At 32.4% G+C, this 15,680-nt stretch overlaps 1 protein-coding gene across 2 annotated transcripts in view; it reads left to right on the top strand.

The window, feature by feature from the left end:
- The window catches only part of LOC135142227 (potassium channel subfamily K member 18), a 593,321-nt gene that overhangs the window by 206,088 nt on the left and 371,553 nt on the right, over positions 1-15,680 (top strand). For both annotated transcript variants that reach the window (XM_064073904.1, XM_064073903.1), the window contains exon 3: positions 11,311-11,333. The gene's annotated coding sequence lies outside the window, so the exon portion shown is untranslated. The remainder of the gene's footprint in view (positions 1-11,310; positions 11,334-15,680) is intronic.

Here is a 15,680-nt window from a genome sequence, read left to right as displayed (position 1 = left end):
CAATAATATAAATAAATATTTTAAACAAAGTTTGAAAGACTCGACTAATATGCAATTTTCTGTATCAGTGTGAATTTAATGTACTTATTTCAAAAATTTGCTTTGAACGCATGAAATACGTTTTATGTGAGTTACATAAAATGACAACTATACCAGGGAGCAGTACTCCAACATCGATCTAACTAATGAGTAATGAATAATAAAATACTGTAATTCCCCTTGTTGCCCAGCGCTTAATATATACATCCTAAAATTATATTGTCTTTCGCTGTAATACATAATACAACAGAGAATAAACCTGAGCTCCGCAAAGCAGAACTCGCGAAAACTAATTGTCGTGTCACAATTTTTTTAACAAATAGCTACCTAAAGTGTAAAGCGGAGTTATAGCTAAGATGCTGAGAATAATTGGTAACTACACAATTATCTAAAAACAAATGGATACAATTTTGGACGCATCATTCCACTAAGTTTTTCCTGACCTCCATGTATTTTAAGATCAAATAAATCTAAAATTATTTAGATAAAACTTCCCTAGCTCCTGACGTATAAGCGAACAAATACAGATTCTTCGAAAAATTATAAAAGTTTTCACATAATAAAATTTTGTGATGGCGTCATCAACATTTTAGCAAGAACACATATTACATCGATTTGAAGAGATGCAGTGTATCACTAATAATAACAATAGTGTAGATTTTCGAGAAAATGGGTGAGCCCTTCTCCATTAGATTGTCTCATTCATAAATATTTAAAAATATATAAATTCGTTTTGATATTTTGTTCAGTCACCTGCGATCATTCGAAAATTTATTAAAATCTTTTTTTCTGTAAAAAAACATTAGAACCATTATTGATATTTTTTGCAAGGCAAATTTTGTGCGTGTTAAGCCTTTAAATATTAACGAGGACGGATTATATATTTATTTTCGTCGTTTTTGAATTTATCTACAATTGGGAGGGTTTTATTAGAAATATATTATTTGTTGATTCGTGGTCTGCGGTCTCACACCATGTACCTCTTTCAACATTTGAAACTGTCCCTCGTGCACGGGCAACATGTGGTAACAAAGACAAAATAAAAAATTGGTATTATACAATACCAACCATTTATACAATGATACAGAGAAAGCAAGTTTTTGTATTGGCACTTAAAAATAATAATAATAATAATAATAGTATTTATTGTCCAACGGAAATTACATTCCATTTAAAGGACAATTTTACATATATGCTTGTACAAAATGAAAATAAATATAAATAATAAATAATTAAATATATATGTATTGTTTGTAAATTATATACCTTTAAAACTAAATCTAAAACCCCTTAATTTAAAATTACAAAAAAAAAACATATCTCTTAATGATCATAACTTATTTACTACTCTTTGACGCAGTTGAGTCATAGAACTACAAAATACGAGGTAAGCGCCAAATATTCTCGGCCTAACAAAGAAAGAGACCTGATGGAAAAAAATTAAATATTTATATTTCAACATAATCTCTGTTAACTTCAATACATTCAAAACTACGTTCAACTAACAGCTCTATGCTTTTAAAAAAATTATTTGAATCTTTATCACTAAAATGATGTAGTACTGCCGTTTGCACCTCTTTATCCGTCCAAAACGTTTTCCCTGCAAGTCGTTTTTTATCTTAGAGAACAGTTAATAATCGTTCGAAGCTAAGTCAGTACTGTAGGGTGGATGATCAAGTTACTCGAAGTCACAGGCCCCTATAGCAGCTTGAGAAAGACATGCGGTATGAACGAGCGCATTTTCATGAAGCAATCGAACGCCTCTTGTTAATTTTCTCGGCCTTTTTTCCCAAATACGGTCTCCTAATTTATGCAGTAAGTAAGCATAATATGTAGCGTTGACAGTGGTATTTCATCCTTTAAAATTAATCAACAACATGCCTTTACAGTCCCAAAAAATTGTGGCCATGATTTTTTTGGAAGATTGGTTCGTCTTCAAGGGTTTCTTACCCCATGCGAAATAACTGTGATCATTTTTTTTAGTAAAATGTGAAGGACAAGCTTCAGCAAACACAAAAACCATCCTGTCCTTAATACCCTTTAGAGCAATTCCATCTTTTGACAAGAATTTTATTGCCGTTCGATTTTCAATTTTAAACAGGCATGATGAGTCCATAATTTTTCAAATGTTACTGCTCAAATGTCTCAAAACTAATGGGCAGTGGGGCTTGAAATTTTACACACATACTGCGGGGACCCTCTAGTCTTTTATGAGTTGTACAAATTTCCCGACGAGCAATCGCAAATATATCAGGCCGAGAATATTTGGCGCTTACCTCGTATATCCCATCCAAAAAGATATACAAAATTACAGACCTATTGCTTTGACGTCTGTTTTCTTAAAAATTTTGGAATATTGCATATTAGATAGATTAAATAAATATCTCAATACCTTCGACATATTAAGTACTTCTCAACATGGCTTCCGAGTAAACTTTTCAACAAACACTGCGTTAAATGCATACTACAACAAAATAGTTTCCTATCTTAATAATGGCAAATGCTCTACTGGGATATTTTGTGATCTCAGCAGAGCATTTGATTGCGTAAATCATACCATACTATTGTCTAAATTAGAATCATACGGAATTCGTGGAAATGTACTCATGTGGTTTTCTTCGTATCTTACCAGTAGGTATCAATACGTGGAAATCTCGAAATGTATTAATATGGGAAATCATAAATTCGTTTCATCGAAAAAGCCAGTGGTTCGTAGAGTACCTCAAGGGTCAGTCCTGGGGCCAGTGTTATTCAGTCTTTTTATCAATGACCTTCCTTTATTGGCCGATAATACAGGCTGCACTCTAGTTTTATATGCTGATGACACTTCTATCCTAATGCCCAATGATAACATGCAGAACACCATCTTTTTAGAAAACATATCAAAATGGTTTGCTTTTAATGGTCTTTTATTAAATGATAAAACTAAATGCATTTATTTTCACACAGCTCAAAAAAAAGTTGCCAAGACAGCTCTTAACATAGGTACCCAGCACTTAGAACCTGTAAATAACGCAAAAATTTTAGGAATATGTATTGAAGAAGTTTTGAATGAGAATATGCATTGTACACAAGTTATCAAAAAAATTAATATAGCATGTTATCAAATACGAACCTTAAAATACATTGTCGACTTACACGTCTTACTAAATTTTTATTATGCGCATGTACATTCGCGCCTTAGTTATGGCATTTCACTATGGGGTTCTTCGCCTGCGGCTAATGAAGTTTTCAAAGCCCAAAAACGTATTATTCGTAATATAGTGTCTATTGGTTCTGCGTGTTCTTGTAAACCGCATTTTAAAAAATTAAAAATACTAACATTACCCTCAGTTTATATTCTAACTCTTTTGGTTTACACATTCCAAAACCGTAATAAATTTATCTTAAATAAAAACATCCATGAACACAATACTAGAAATACTCGAATTTATTTAGCTAAACCTAATTTGGAATTATATAGACGCTCTCCCAACTATCTTGGGCCTAAGCTTTTTAATGCTTTGCCGGATGATGTTAAATCTATCAATAATGTTAAGAAGTTTTGTAGGACTGTAAAAACTTTATTACTCGAAAAAGCATGTTACAGCGTAGATGATTTTCTGTTGTAAATGTTATTGTAATTGCCATGATCATGTTAATATACATGTATGAATGTAGTTAGTTTATATACTTGTTTATTGTTTGTTAATTCTGACGTGTCATATACAAAAATGTATTTTTTGTCTTTTGGCTAAAATAAACTTATACTTATACTTATATTCATGATTTAATTGATTCCAGTTTATTTAAATAATATGAAAATAAACATAATGGAGCCTTCCGACCAATGTTTGTACGAGGTGTAGGACAGTACAAGGTAGTGGCATATCTGGAATTTATTCTTGGCAAATAGAAATTTAATTTGGATAATAATTCGGAGCAATCAATGGAGGCGTTAATTAATTTGAAGAGGAAGATTAGAAGTAACATCATTCTTTTAGTACTTATTGTATCACAATTAAACCTTAGCAGTAAAAGATTTTGCGGGATGCCTCTCTCCGGCCAGATTCCGGTGTCTTTATGATAGAGGTGTTTTAAAAATTTCCGTTGCAGATATTCCAGTGTGTTAATTTGTTTATTGTAATATATGTAGGTACCATACTATACAACAGTACTCTATATTTGAACGTACTAACGCACAATAAAGAGTACTAAGGGACTTTACATTACAGAAATCTTTACAATTTCGTAGTATGAAACCCAACATTTGTGTACACTTTGCACTTAAGGAGTCAATATGCTGATTAAATGTAAAATTGGCGTCATACAGTACTCCCAAATCTCTGATAGTCGTACATCTTGCTACACTCGTGTCATTGATCGCATAGTCAAAACATATATTATTTTTACAATTACTGTACGTCACAGCCTTGCATTTGTCAGTGTTCAACGCGAGATGATTAATTCCACACCAATTAAAAAATTTTTTAGCATCGTCTTGCAAAAGCATACAGTCAAGAGGATTGGAGATTTTGCGAAACAATTTTACATAATCCGCAAACATAAGTATGTGCGAATGTTCAATTACGTTGACGACGTCATTAATATATAATATGAATAAAAGTGACCCTAGTGTGGAACCTAACGTTGCAACGTAAAAAGTCGAGGTGTAGCCTTTGTGATATACGAAGTTGGTGCGAAAAGACAAATAAGAAATCAAAAGGTTTAACGTACAATTTGACAAGCCAAACATAGACAATTTATTGAGGAGAATTGACCTTATCAAATGCTTTGCTGAGGTCAGTGTATATAACGTCAAGTTGACTTTTGTTATCCAGTGTTTCAGCGATATGCTGAGACATGCAAAATAAATTCGTGTTTGTAGATCTACCTAATGAAAATGCATGTTGGAAGGGCGACAAGTTACATTTGACTTGAAAATAGAGTTGATAATAGATAATATATTCCAAGACTTTTGAGAAGTTGCATAATAAAGAAATAGGACGATAATTACTAATATTGGAGCTGTCTCCCGATTTGAACATTGGTATAATTTTTGAAGTTTTCCACATTTCCGGCCAACAGGTATATTGAATGATTAGATTTATAATATGACGAAGGGGTTTTACTAGAACATCAGAACAACCCTTTACCAAAAAACTAGGAACCTGATCTACACCTGCGGCTTTGTTGTTCTTGATCCTTTTTATGCCTTCCAAAACATCACTTTCTGTTACATTATTAGCTAGATAGGTAAATGCAACTGGATGTTGCTCGGTCGTCAGGAGAATGAAGAGATTATCTTTGCTGAACGTTACTGAAAGTGCTTTTAAGAAAAACAGCAAAAGCATTTACGATGTCAAGAGGCCTATCGTAAAAAGTGTCATGAAGATAAACTTTACAAGGTAACGTTGGATGGCCTTTCTTACCCCTAATTATACGTCCAAAAATATTTCCGATCATTTTTGACCGCATCTTGAAGTTTTTTGAGATATAAGTTATAAGCCCTTCAAATAATTTGCTTAACCTTATGTCTTATAACAGAAAATTCATCATAGCTACGTTTATCATGTTCGCACCTTTTGTGCTTGAGAAAAAGATTTTGCTTTAATTTTATTAGTGCATGAAGTTCAGCTGAATACCAAACAGGAAACTTATACTTACTACATCTGAGTATAGGTACATTTTTATCAAAAACTTTGTACAGCATTGAATACACGAGTTCACAAGCTTCATTTACATTACGAATTTTCTATAATAATGACCAATCAGTGTTTGATATATACTCGTACAGGGTTGGATAATTAGTTTTGTTAAAATTATAAACTTTTGGCGTAGTGTTAACAGGAAAATTCTTCCGAATACCTTGTTTAAGACTTAAAATGTTACCATAAGACTAGGGTAAAATCTATCTTCTTTAACAATGGGTTGCTCGTCGTCAATGTTGGGGACAGATACTTTTAAAAGCATCTAGATACAGATTGTTTTCGATTTTTTCGAAATATATCTAGATACAGATACAAGAAAACAGATACTTTTTGAAGCTTTGGCGAATAGAATAACTGAAAACATGTTTATGTATTTTTTTATGTATTGTTTAATGAATTTTTTAAAATTAACAACATTTCGAACGTATTGTCACCTAAATTATTTCTTCTTGGTGTCAGAATTTGGTTTTGCGCTACTAAACACCCGTTCCACAGATGCAGAAGAAGGGATTGTGGTATTAAATTTAAAAAATAAACATTTTACTGTAGCATAGTTATTCAAGACTGAAAAATCTTTTCCTTTTTCCTGCAAATACTTACGCCATGCCATGGCTTCGCTGTTTGATGTGTCGCAAATTGTGCAATATTTATTACGTACGCTTAAAAAGAAGATTTTTTTTGTTTTTATTCCCATTCTACAGTGTCCAAATTGTGTTTGGGTATATCTAATAACCTCCAGCATTAAAATTAATATTTCAAAAGAATACGGGAAATGATTATTCTGTGCTGAAGGTCTGTTGTTGGCAACCTGTCATAAATTATTATTCTTCAATATCGGCTTACGATGTTTTTATGACCATGTCCGGTAATCGTCTATCGCGGTGCGGCAGGTATATACATATTAGGAAGAATTGCTGGTTCCGTTTAAGGCGAAATAAGTACAAGTTCTTAGAAACGTATTTAAACCCCTTATAGGATCAAAGGCTGCCTAGCACCAGAGTGCAACTTTAAATTTTCAGATTTGTGTTGAAACTCATTTTATTTTAATCTCGTTTCACGATTTCTGAGAATATATATCACGATAAATTATTCTACCAAGGGTTGTAAAAATATTAATTTTATTGCCCAAGATTTACACTTAAACATAATTGGCACATTCTAGGCCAAAACGGACCTGCCAAGCCCTCCTCGCATTAGGTCCAACAATGAAAAACTGAAGAATGACACATGTGGCAACAGGAAAAGATGCTACATTTGTCTGAAAAACAAAGATATAAAACAGTAACAAATATGCGATTTATGCGAGAGAAATGTATATATTGAACACTCGATTAGTCGATTAAAAAACTAATTTGTGCTAACTGAAAAAATTAATCATTATGTAACACGCAATGATTATTTCCTAAAAATAATAACATACCTTAAACAAATATTTTCACTATTGAAATTACTCTTATTTAATAGCACAAATACAACCAGCGGGCCTACCGGACCCGGGTTGCTCAGGTTATACAGATAAAATGCATTGCCCCGATAAACGTAAAACGCAGTGAATAGTGAATTGTGGTTTATGGTTTTTAAAATACCATCTTACCATGGCTTAGACTTATTATCCCTCAGTATTATATTTAAAGATGTATAAGTACTGAAGGCTACAATGTAGGAAATAATGGTATTTAAAATATGAAAATTTCCGTGGCAGAACACTATTAGTGAACCTCTTACCTCTATTTTTATTTATGTGACCAAAATCACCAACATGAAGTATCAAAAATTACTACTAGTATAACTCAACTAATAACTACTGAAAAAAAAGTAAAATAAAAAAATGTATCGGTATCTGCGCCATTAATTTTGTATCTAAATACAGATATTTTGTCCTTAAATTCGAGTTTATCTAGATACAGATACTAGATACCCAAAAATGTATTTAAATACAAGTATCTAGATACTGCCCAACACTACTCGTCGTGTTGTGCTATACAGTCGCTTACGTTACTAAATATTAAATCTAAACAGCCATTATTGGAGTTAGTAATACGATTAAACTTACTTAAAACTAAGAATGACGCCATATTATGAAGATGTTGGCTTTCCGAATCTTGTACCAAACTAACGAAGTTAGGCGCATTGAAGTCATCGATAAGTAAAACAAGTGAAAAATTGTGAATATAATTTCCAAAAGAATCTGTAAAGTGTTCATAGTCACCTACTGAAATGTCTGGAGGTATGTAAACTACAAAAATATAAAGATCTTCAGGATGAAAAGAAATTTTGCGTCCAACTAAATCTATTAAGTTAGATGTCTATAGAGATGATAGATTAATTCGCGAAACAACAAGTTCATTTTTAATACCCAACAGCACTCCCCCTCCCCGTGTGCGACCAGTTCATGATTCCGATCTCCACGAAAGACTTGATAAGTAGAGGGAAAAAGCTCCGCACTGTTAACTGCTTCGTCAAGCCAAGTTTCGGTAATACATATTAGGTCATACTCGCTGTCCGATAGGGATGCGTACATACACTTCGTGGACTTTATATTTTAAACTACGTGCGTTTTGGTAGTAAATTTGCAGTGGACTGTTCCTGTTGGGATTTTTTAGTTGGGAGTTTAACAGTGTATGTTGTCTCTAATGATTCTAGAGTCAAACATTTTATTACTTGCCTCAACAGCAACTGGGAATTACACTTAAAATACCATAACTTACAATTCTTTTAAAAATATAGAACATTTACGACAGTTACACCCAAAACTAACTTAAAAACATAAAGTGGTCTTTCGACACCATTGGCAGGGCATTTTTCTCGCAAAAATATTTTTCATTACTATTCAATCTTATTGTGAGAGGTAAAATTTTGTTTTGAATCTATTAGTAATTCTGCGGCGGTAGCAATTAATCTGATCTAAAAAACGTGTATAAAATGTGCCCCATATGTAGAACACTATTGGCAAAGTCAAGTACTCTGCAGTAAATTTGGTATTTTTTGTTATTTGGGGGCTAAATGACATAAATACCAGCGTAATGTAAAATTAGAAAATCTAGTAACCATATATATATATATATAGCCGAAATATCTCTGCCAGTATCCCTGTTGCAACTGTAATAACTTTTTAGAGTCTTCGTATTCTACTCTATTTTCTATATCATCTGCGTGATCAAAGCAAGCAACAAAAATGTTTAAAATTTTTACTCTAGTTGACTTTTACCGTTAAAAACACCTGTCAAATGCTCTTAGCAAAGATTTTGCAATTTTTAATTTGAAAATGTTTCACCTTCTATAGTTGATTAGCAATCGGTTGTGTATTGAACTGTACTGCATATTTTCTTTCATTTTTATAAATTTGTTTAATTGCGAACTTGAAATATCATCGTTAACTAAAAAAAAAAACTACATCTCACAGCCGAGAATAAGTCAAACTTTGAGAAATGATTAGAACTTAAGAACAGTGACCGGCCTAGTGAGAGAAATGCGGCTTTTTGTTTCGACCTTATTTTGTTTTCGGACCAGTCAGCGCTTGAATAATGTGATGACTTTTGCAACTCTCGGCCGGGTAGATATTCGCATTCTGCTAGGTGGCGTCTACAGAAATTCAATACACAAAACTGTAAAAGGGCCTTAAAAGCTTTAAAAAATAGAAGGTAGGTTTGTTTATAGATACGTCCCCGGTAAGACGCAAACCTATACTTCCTTTAATGACAACATATATTTTTTAACGGATTTTGTTAAATTACGATTTATTATTACTTTACAACATTGCGTAAGACAAATCGAAATTTATTTGATTTTCACTTGATAAAAAAATACTCCCATTTATAAACATAAAAAATTTAAAGTTAAGTGAAATTTGAATTTTATTTTATAATCAACGAGATCTGTTTCAACAATATTTATGTTTAATTTTACTAAGTCTTTAAATTTTATTTTTTTTATCAGCTGAAAATGAAATAAAACTGTATTAAATTGTATATCACTCTAATAACAACTTAATGATTATTATCAGTTTGCAAATATATACGTGGCAATTTAAAACAATATAGGTTTGCGACGCGATGCCACGGCCATATGGGTCCTATTTGCAATGCACTAAATTAAGCTTCCCCTTAAAGCTAAAAACTACGGTGTTGATAAAATTTCATTCAAGATGTCATCTTAGATAATAAATATATATTTGGCATGTAGGGATTCGCAAATAACTTCTTTTTTTAATTTGTAGAAAAGGTTTTACCTCTTTCGGTTACATATCTTTCAGATTTTCTTTTCAATAAGGCGTTAATTTGAAATATTTGGTTAAGTCCTCTTTATGTTTAATATGTGGATAACGTAAATTTCAAAATTGAGTAATGTGTAAACTTCCAGATTTTAGTGTTTTAGATATCTCTTTAAAATAAATAATTAAAACATCTTCGGAAAAATTGTTAACAAAATTTTTATTCCTCCATTCCATAAATGGAGCATAAAATTTTTCAAAAGTCTTTCTGGATTTTTTCGGCAATAAATCATTTGACGTTTTGTTGGCCCTTTCCATTGCTTCTGGTGGTGCTAAATTTTCAGTATCACTTTCACTATGGAATTTTTTTTTCAACTTATCAGGGCAAATATTGTGAAAGTATTCGACCTGCCAGATTGACAAATTTTTTATTTCTCCAATGCAACCTTTAAGCGAAAGACATAATCTGCATTCTTGTTAGGAACTTGTATCTCAATGAACCTTCTTAAAGTATGGGTGGTAAATATGTAACTTTCGTATATCAATTTGGAGGTAGAAAAAAGAGGTTATAAGAAATTTTAGCTCATTTATTTAGAATTTAAATTATTTATGATTGTGGATGCAAATGTTTCTTTAGATCAATGCAGAGTTAACTATTGACAACTAATAATTCACACTTACATTACTGGAAATTATATGCTGCATATTCTTCATATATTTTTCACAGAACGATTTTTACCTCTTTCGTGTTGGATATTTAAATATTATTTAACCTACATCACACTGCTGCCGATTAAATTATTTTAGTGCATGTGACTGTGATTAAATTAAGCAATTATATTTGAATCAATACCCAGTATGTCGGTCACTCCTAACAGATAATTCATTTTTGATCAATTTGATAATTGCACAGAAACCCATAGAATCCTATTTATTTGAAATTCTGATAAATGACAAGAAAAAATTTGTTTGTTTTATGTAAAGCTATATAATTGTATCTAGCCACAAATCCACAGTTTTGTTTAGTTTATTTAATTTCTTTCACTCTCCACAAAACAAAAACCCATTTTTCTCCGGGGCATTCAACCAGCGCTTTTAAAATTAATTGGTCATTATAAAGCCAACCGACCTGTAAAATTTCCAACCCTCTTTTTACCACCAAGTCGAAACCCATTTTTTACAATAATTGCAACCCCTTTCTCTCGGCGTGTGAAGCTTCTTTCTCGTATAATTTCCTGAAACATGTTTACTTTTTCTTCAGTCCATTCTCTAACGAGTTACAGCGAAATTTAGGTTAAATTTAAGCCGATTAGAGTTTTATCTTTTTCCTATTATCTCTCAACTAACAGTAATTTATTTGTTTTGTTCCAGACAAAGACGACTGCACGTTTTCGGTAAGTACATATTGCTTTTGTCGTTTTCTGTTGTTCAGAACATCGGGTAGGCGTGTCGATAGCGTGTGTTATGAAGCGACATCTGTCGGTAACAGCACTATTGACTTGATCCCGTATTATGGTAAAGGGTCAGACTTAATTTCCTAACCTCCTGAGTTAATTGGAGGGCCGAAAAATACACTCCTCGCTTCGATTTTTTGTGATTTCTGATTCATTAAGCCGGGTGTAAAAACGCGGATATTAAAATTTTTCGAATGAGAGTTCGCGATGCTTATGATAATTCTGTTTATGAAACATTCATGATTTTTTTCTATAAGATAAATTCGCTTCGAACACAAGGACCACGTCAAGTTTTATTGCCAATTTTCCGAGGATTTTGAGGAAATTTATTGGCGACATACGTCCTGTTGCGAGTAGCGCTGCTTATCAATAAAAGCCTCTCTTATTTTGCTTATAAAAAAAACACCACGACAGGATCCAGTATGCCCCTCTACGATCTAAATCTATCCTCGTTTCTCCAGTATTTAAGGATTCACGTTCTACAAAGAACGAGATAAGTGGGAGAGAGGTTTCCTAATTAATCTTTTAAAGCAAAGTTTCGAGGTCGCTCAAAGAGATATGAAAATTAATTTTCTAAAAGCTCACCCAGATATAAACGATACACCGGCTCGTCGCCACAACTTCGGCTAACCCTACCTCTTTTACGCCGCTTTTTTTATTAGAAAATGTGATTCGGGCTGCGTATTCATTATTGTCGAAGTTTTAATCAGAAGTGGGTTTTGAGTAGACGAAACCGCCTCGGAATTTTATTTTTAATGAAACTTGTAACAAAGAAGACACATTTTGATCAACTCCGTATTTTCTTCTAGCCCACCGACTGCGCCAAATTTAGAATCACAATGCTCCTAAAGGTTTTATACATCGACTCGACCGAGGCAATAAATTAAATATATAATGATAAGAAGTGACCTTGGTATGACCACAAGTTTTTGGGTAGGCAGGGACTAGGTGCCGCTTTTAAACCACGCCCTGCTGTTCCGGACATAACGCACAACGAAAAACGTACCTTTACAATATCGATTCAAGAATAGTCGATATATCACAAACACGAGCTCCGATTCAAAGGAGTAGGGTTTATTGATTAAAGGTTAATGAAACAATAATAAATCCTTAGGGACCTTGCACTAACGATTAGCACTTACTTTTTCTACTCTGCGTTCAAAATAATCTCATTGTGAATGGAACTCTTTGCGAAAATGTTTTTGGTAACAGTTGTACTGTAATCTTGGTTCCAAGTTTTTTAGAACATCACATACAGGTACGTTAAATTCGCTCAACAGAAAAAATAGTAAAAAAAAACTTGTTTTCATTGCCTACACTCGTTTTTTGTAAAACTCGCCGTTAGTGGCTCATTTTACAAGCCTGAACTCACGCGATAACAATGGACCTTATAAAACATGTTTTTTAATGAATATGAATTTGAAATTAGAAATTGAATTTCACACAAACGTCAAATGTTACTTCACAGCGTTACCATATAAATACATAGATCATGTCCGAAAAACCCTTAACAATAATCGTGACCAAAGCATGAGCAAATTAGAAAAAATTATATATTGTACTCGTTTGGTAAGACATCGCTACGGTCTTGCCCCAACTCGTGTTAAAATAAAACGTCTTATTAAACTAGTAGGTATACTATACGACCGCATAGTATATACTATTAGTTAATGGTATTGACTTTTTGAAATGTACTCACTCACATTGTAAGATACTTGAATAAAATGATTCATCAGCTTTTAAGTTTCGGAACAATAATAATTTGTCACATCATCAATGGTCGTATTAATGCTTAATCGTATTTAGTGAGAAATATACATACCTATTTAAACAGCAACTGCTAATGTTAGTAACAAGTATTTTTTGCTTGTTTGCCTGAAGACGGTGGAGGGTACTAAAATACGTGTAGCAGTGTTTTATTTGAATACAAATATTTTGATAAAACCACACATAGAATTTTAAACATCTACGACAGACTTTTATACTATCCTGGTTACTTTCTACTACTCATAATTTATTGCATATGTCTGGGGGATTTAATAATCTAAGGCTTTAGGAATGCGAAAACGTTATTCTGTCAGATCTTTACCTTTCACCTTTACTATTTGTTAACCAATTAATCACTAAATTTCGGCATTTAATTTACTCATTATAAATCGCGTCTGTAGGTTGTAGAAGGAATCACTTATAAGATAATTAATTGTTTACCTTCTCTTTCATGTCCATCAATTCTCAGTTCTCTACTTCTAGTTCACTAACCAATCGTGTATCTTGAAACTTAGCTACTTATTCGATATAAACTCACTAATTTATCATTAAAGACGGGATTTTAAGACGTTCAAAATTTAAAAAAAGGGCAAATAAAAATTTACAACATATTCTCAAAGAGGACATATAAATCGAAATTACCGATTATTAGAACAAATAAAACTAAAAAGTCAACGCAAGGGATATCGAACTTTAAATAAATAAATTAAAATCCCGATATTTTACTCAAATCAAATTAAGACAGCCATTTTAGATTTACTTGCCACGTTTTATTGTAGAATATAGGAAAAATCAACATAATTATCTAACAATGTTTTCTACTTGGAAATTTGTTCTTTTGTCAGACAGCACATGATATAGCCAGGATTCTGTATTCTGGATTCTAATTATATGAGGGCTGACTGTAGCCAGTCGGCATTTAAGCTTTGCCTTTGGGCCCATTGTGCCTTCCCCAAATCCATATGAGGCAGGAAAAAGAAGGCTTAACATCACAAGACACGATAGCAACAAACTTAAACTCTGAAAAATTTGAAACACATTGAACAATGTTTGCGTTTGCCTTCCAGTAGGTTTGTTATTTTCACTAAATCCACAAAATTTTTATTTAGAACCGTAACCATCTTTCAATGTGCCTGTTTAGTAACTGGTTCTAAGGAAATTTTAACAACTTCAATTATTTCCATTGATTCTCTTACCGACTATTCACTATAATCTTAAAATGTATTTGAATATATATACAATAAATCATTTTTAGAAGTAAGTGGACGAATTGACGAAAATACTTCTAAGACTTTCTAATAGAAAGCTTTAGCTTTAGCATCAGCAGCTTCAAAAGATAGAACAACCTGAAATGTTAATCCCATTTTTTTTAATAAACAATTTTGTAAAACCAAACAAGACTCACCCCTTATATATCACCACAATGCAGCATTAATCCAAGTACCCCATCGGGTTACTATTGGTTCTGGAGGAAGGGGTATGCTAGGCAATGTGTTTCTATGTACTTCTACTGGCAGAGATGGATAAGATATAAGTTTAATAGTGCTTTTAAAAACATTTTTTTTACATTTGATATAAGATCATCGACATTTTCATAGTGAGTTATAATTGTCTGACATACAAGATTTAATTCATGTGCCATGCAAGTCATATGCATAAAGTGAGGGTACAATTTTTTTAAGTTAATTCCACATCTTAACATGTATGAGGGTCCAATAGGTAAAATCAGTTTCAGTTTCTCGTATGTACTGAATACCATTAGGCGATAATGCTCCTAAAAAACATTATTTTTCAGAATGGTAATTTTAGTACATCATAGGTATTTGAAGTATATTTACCTAACGATTCATTTATAAATGGTGTGACAGGTAAATTATTACTTTTATCTAGCTGCTTTGATGCCAATAGAGCTGGTTGACCCGCTTCTTCAGCCGTCAGTTTACTAACCATAATGTGGGTAATGTACCTACTCATGCGATCTGTCGTTTCACCTACAGTATGCCAAATACTGCAATTCCAAATTTCGGTTCGAATTTTTTCAACTGAAAATGTATACAAGTGAGACAGGTGTTTACAACATAATGATTAATGACTTTTTTCTGACATTATTGTAGCATTTTGGGTGATAATTCTTTCTTAACATCGATTCGTTGGGAATCTTCCTGTCACAATATTTTTGAAAGAAATTTACAAATGGCTGGCTATTTAAGTTGTTCTATTCAATATTGGAAGCTACTAATGTTTGACATATTTCTTAAAAGGATTCTGTGTCTTTGGTTTTTGGATGTTGAGAATTTATCAATGTTTATCGAATCGAGTTTTTAACCTTTAACTTACACTCAGTCGACTTTTCATGTTGTTTTAGATGTGTAATTTTATTGGAAGTAAACTGTAACATTTTATTAACGTGAACTATCAATACAATAGAAAAATTAACTTACTGCTACATGCTCTACAAAATAACCTTCCTTCCATATTTATTTGTTGATAAACTTCCTTATCGAGGATGACAGTTCTATT

This window comes from Zophobas morio, unplaced genomic scaffold (genome assembly GCF_036711695.1).
Source record: "Zophobas morio isolate AGI-343-1 ecotype UQ-CSIRO unplaced genomic scaffold, CSIRO_AGI_Zmor_V1 ptg000046l, whole genome shotgun sequence".
Lineage (NCBI taxonomy): Eukaryota > Metazoa > Arthropoda > Insecta > Coleoptera > Tenebrionidae > Zophobas > Zophobas morio.
This window is presented reverse-complemented; position numbering and strand designations above follow the sequence as displayed.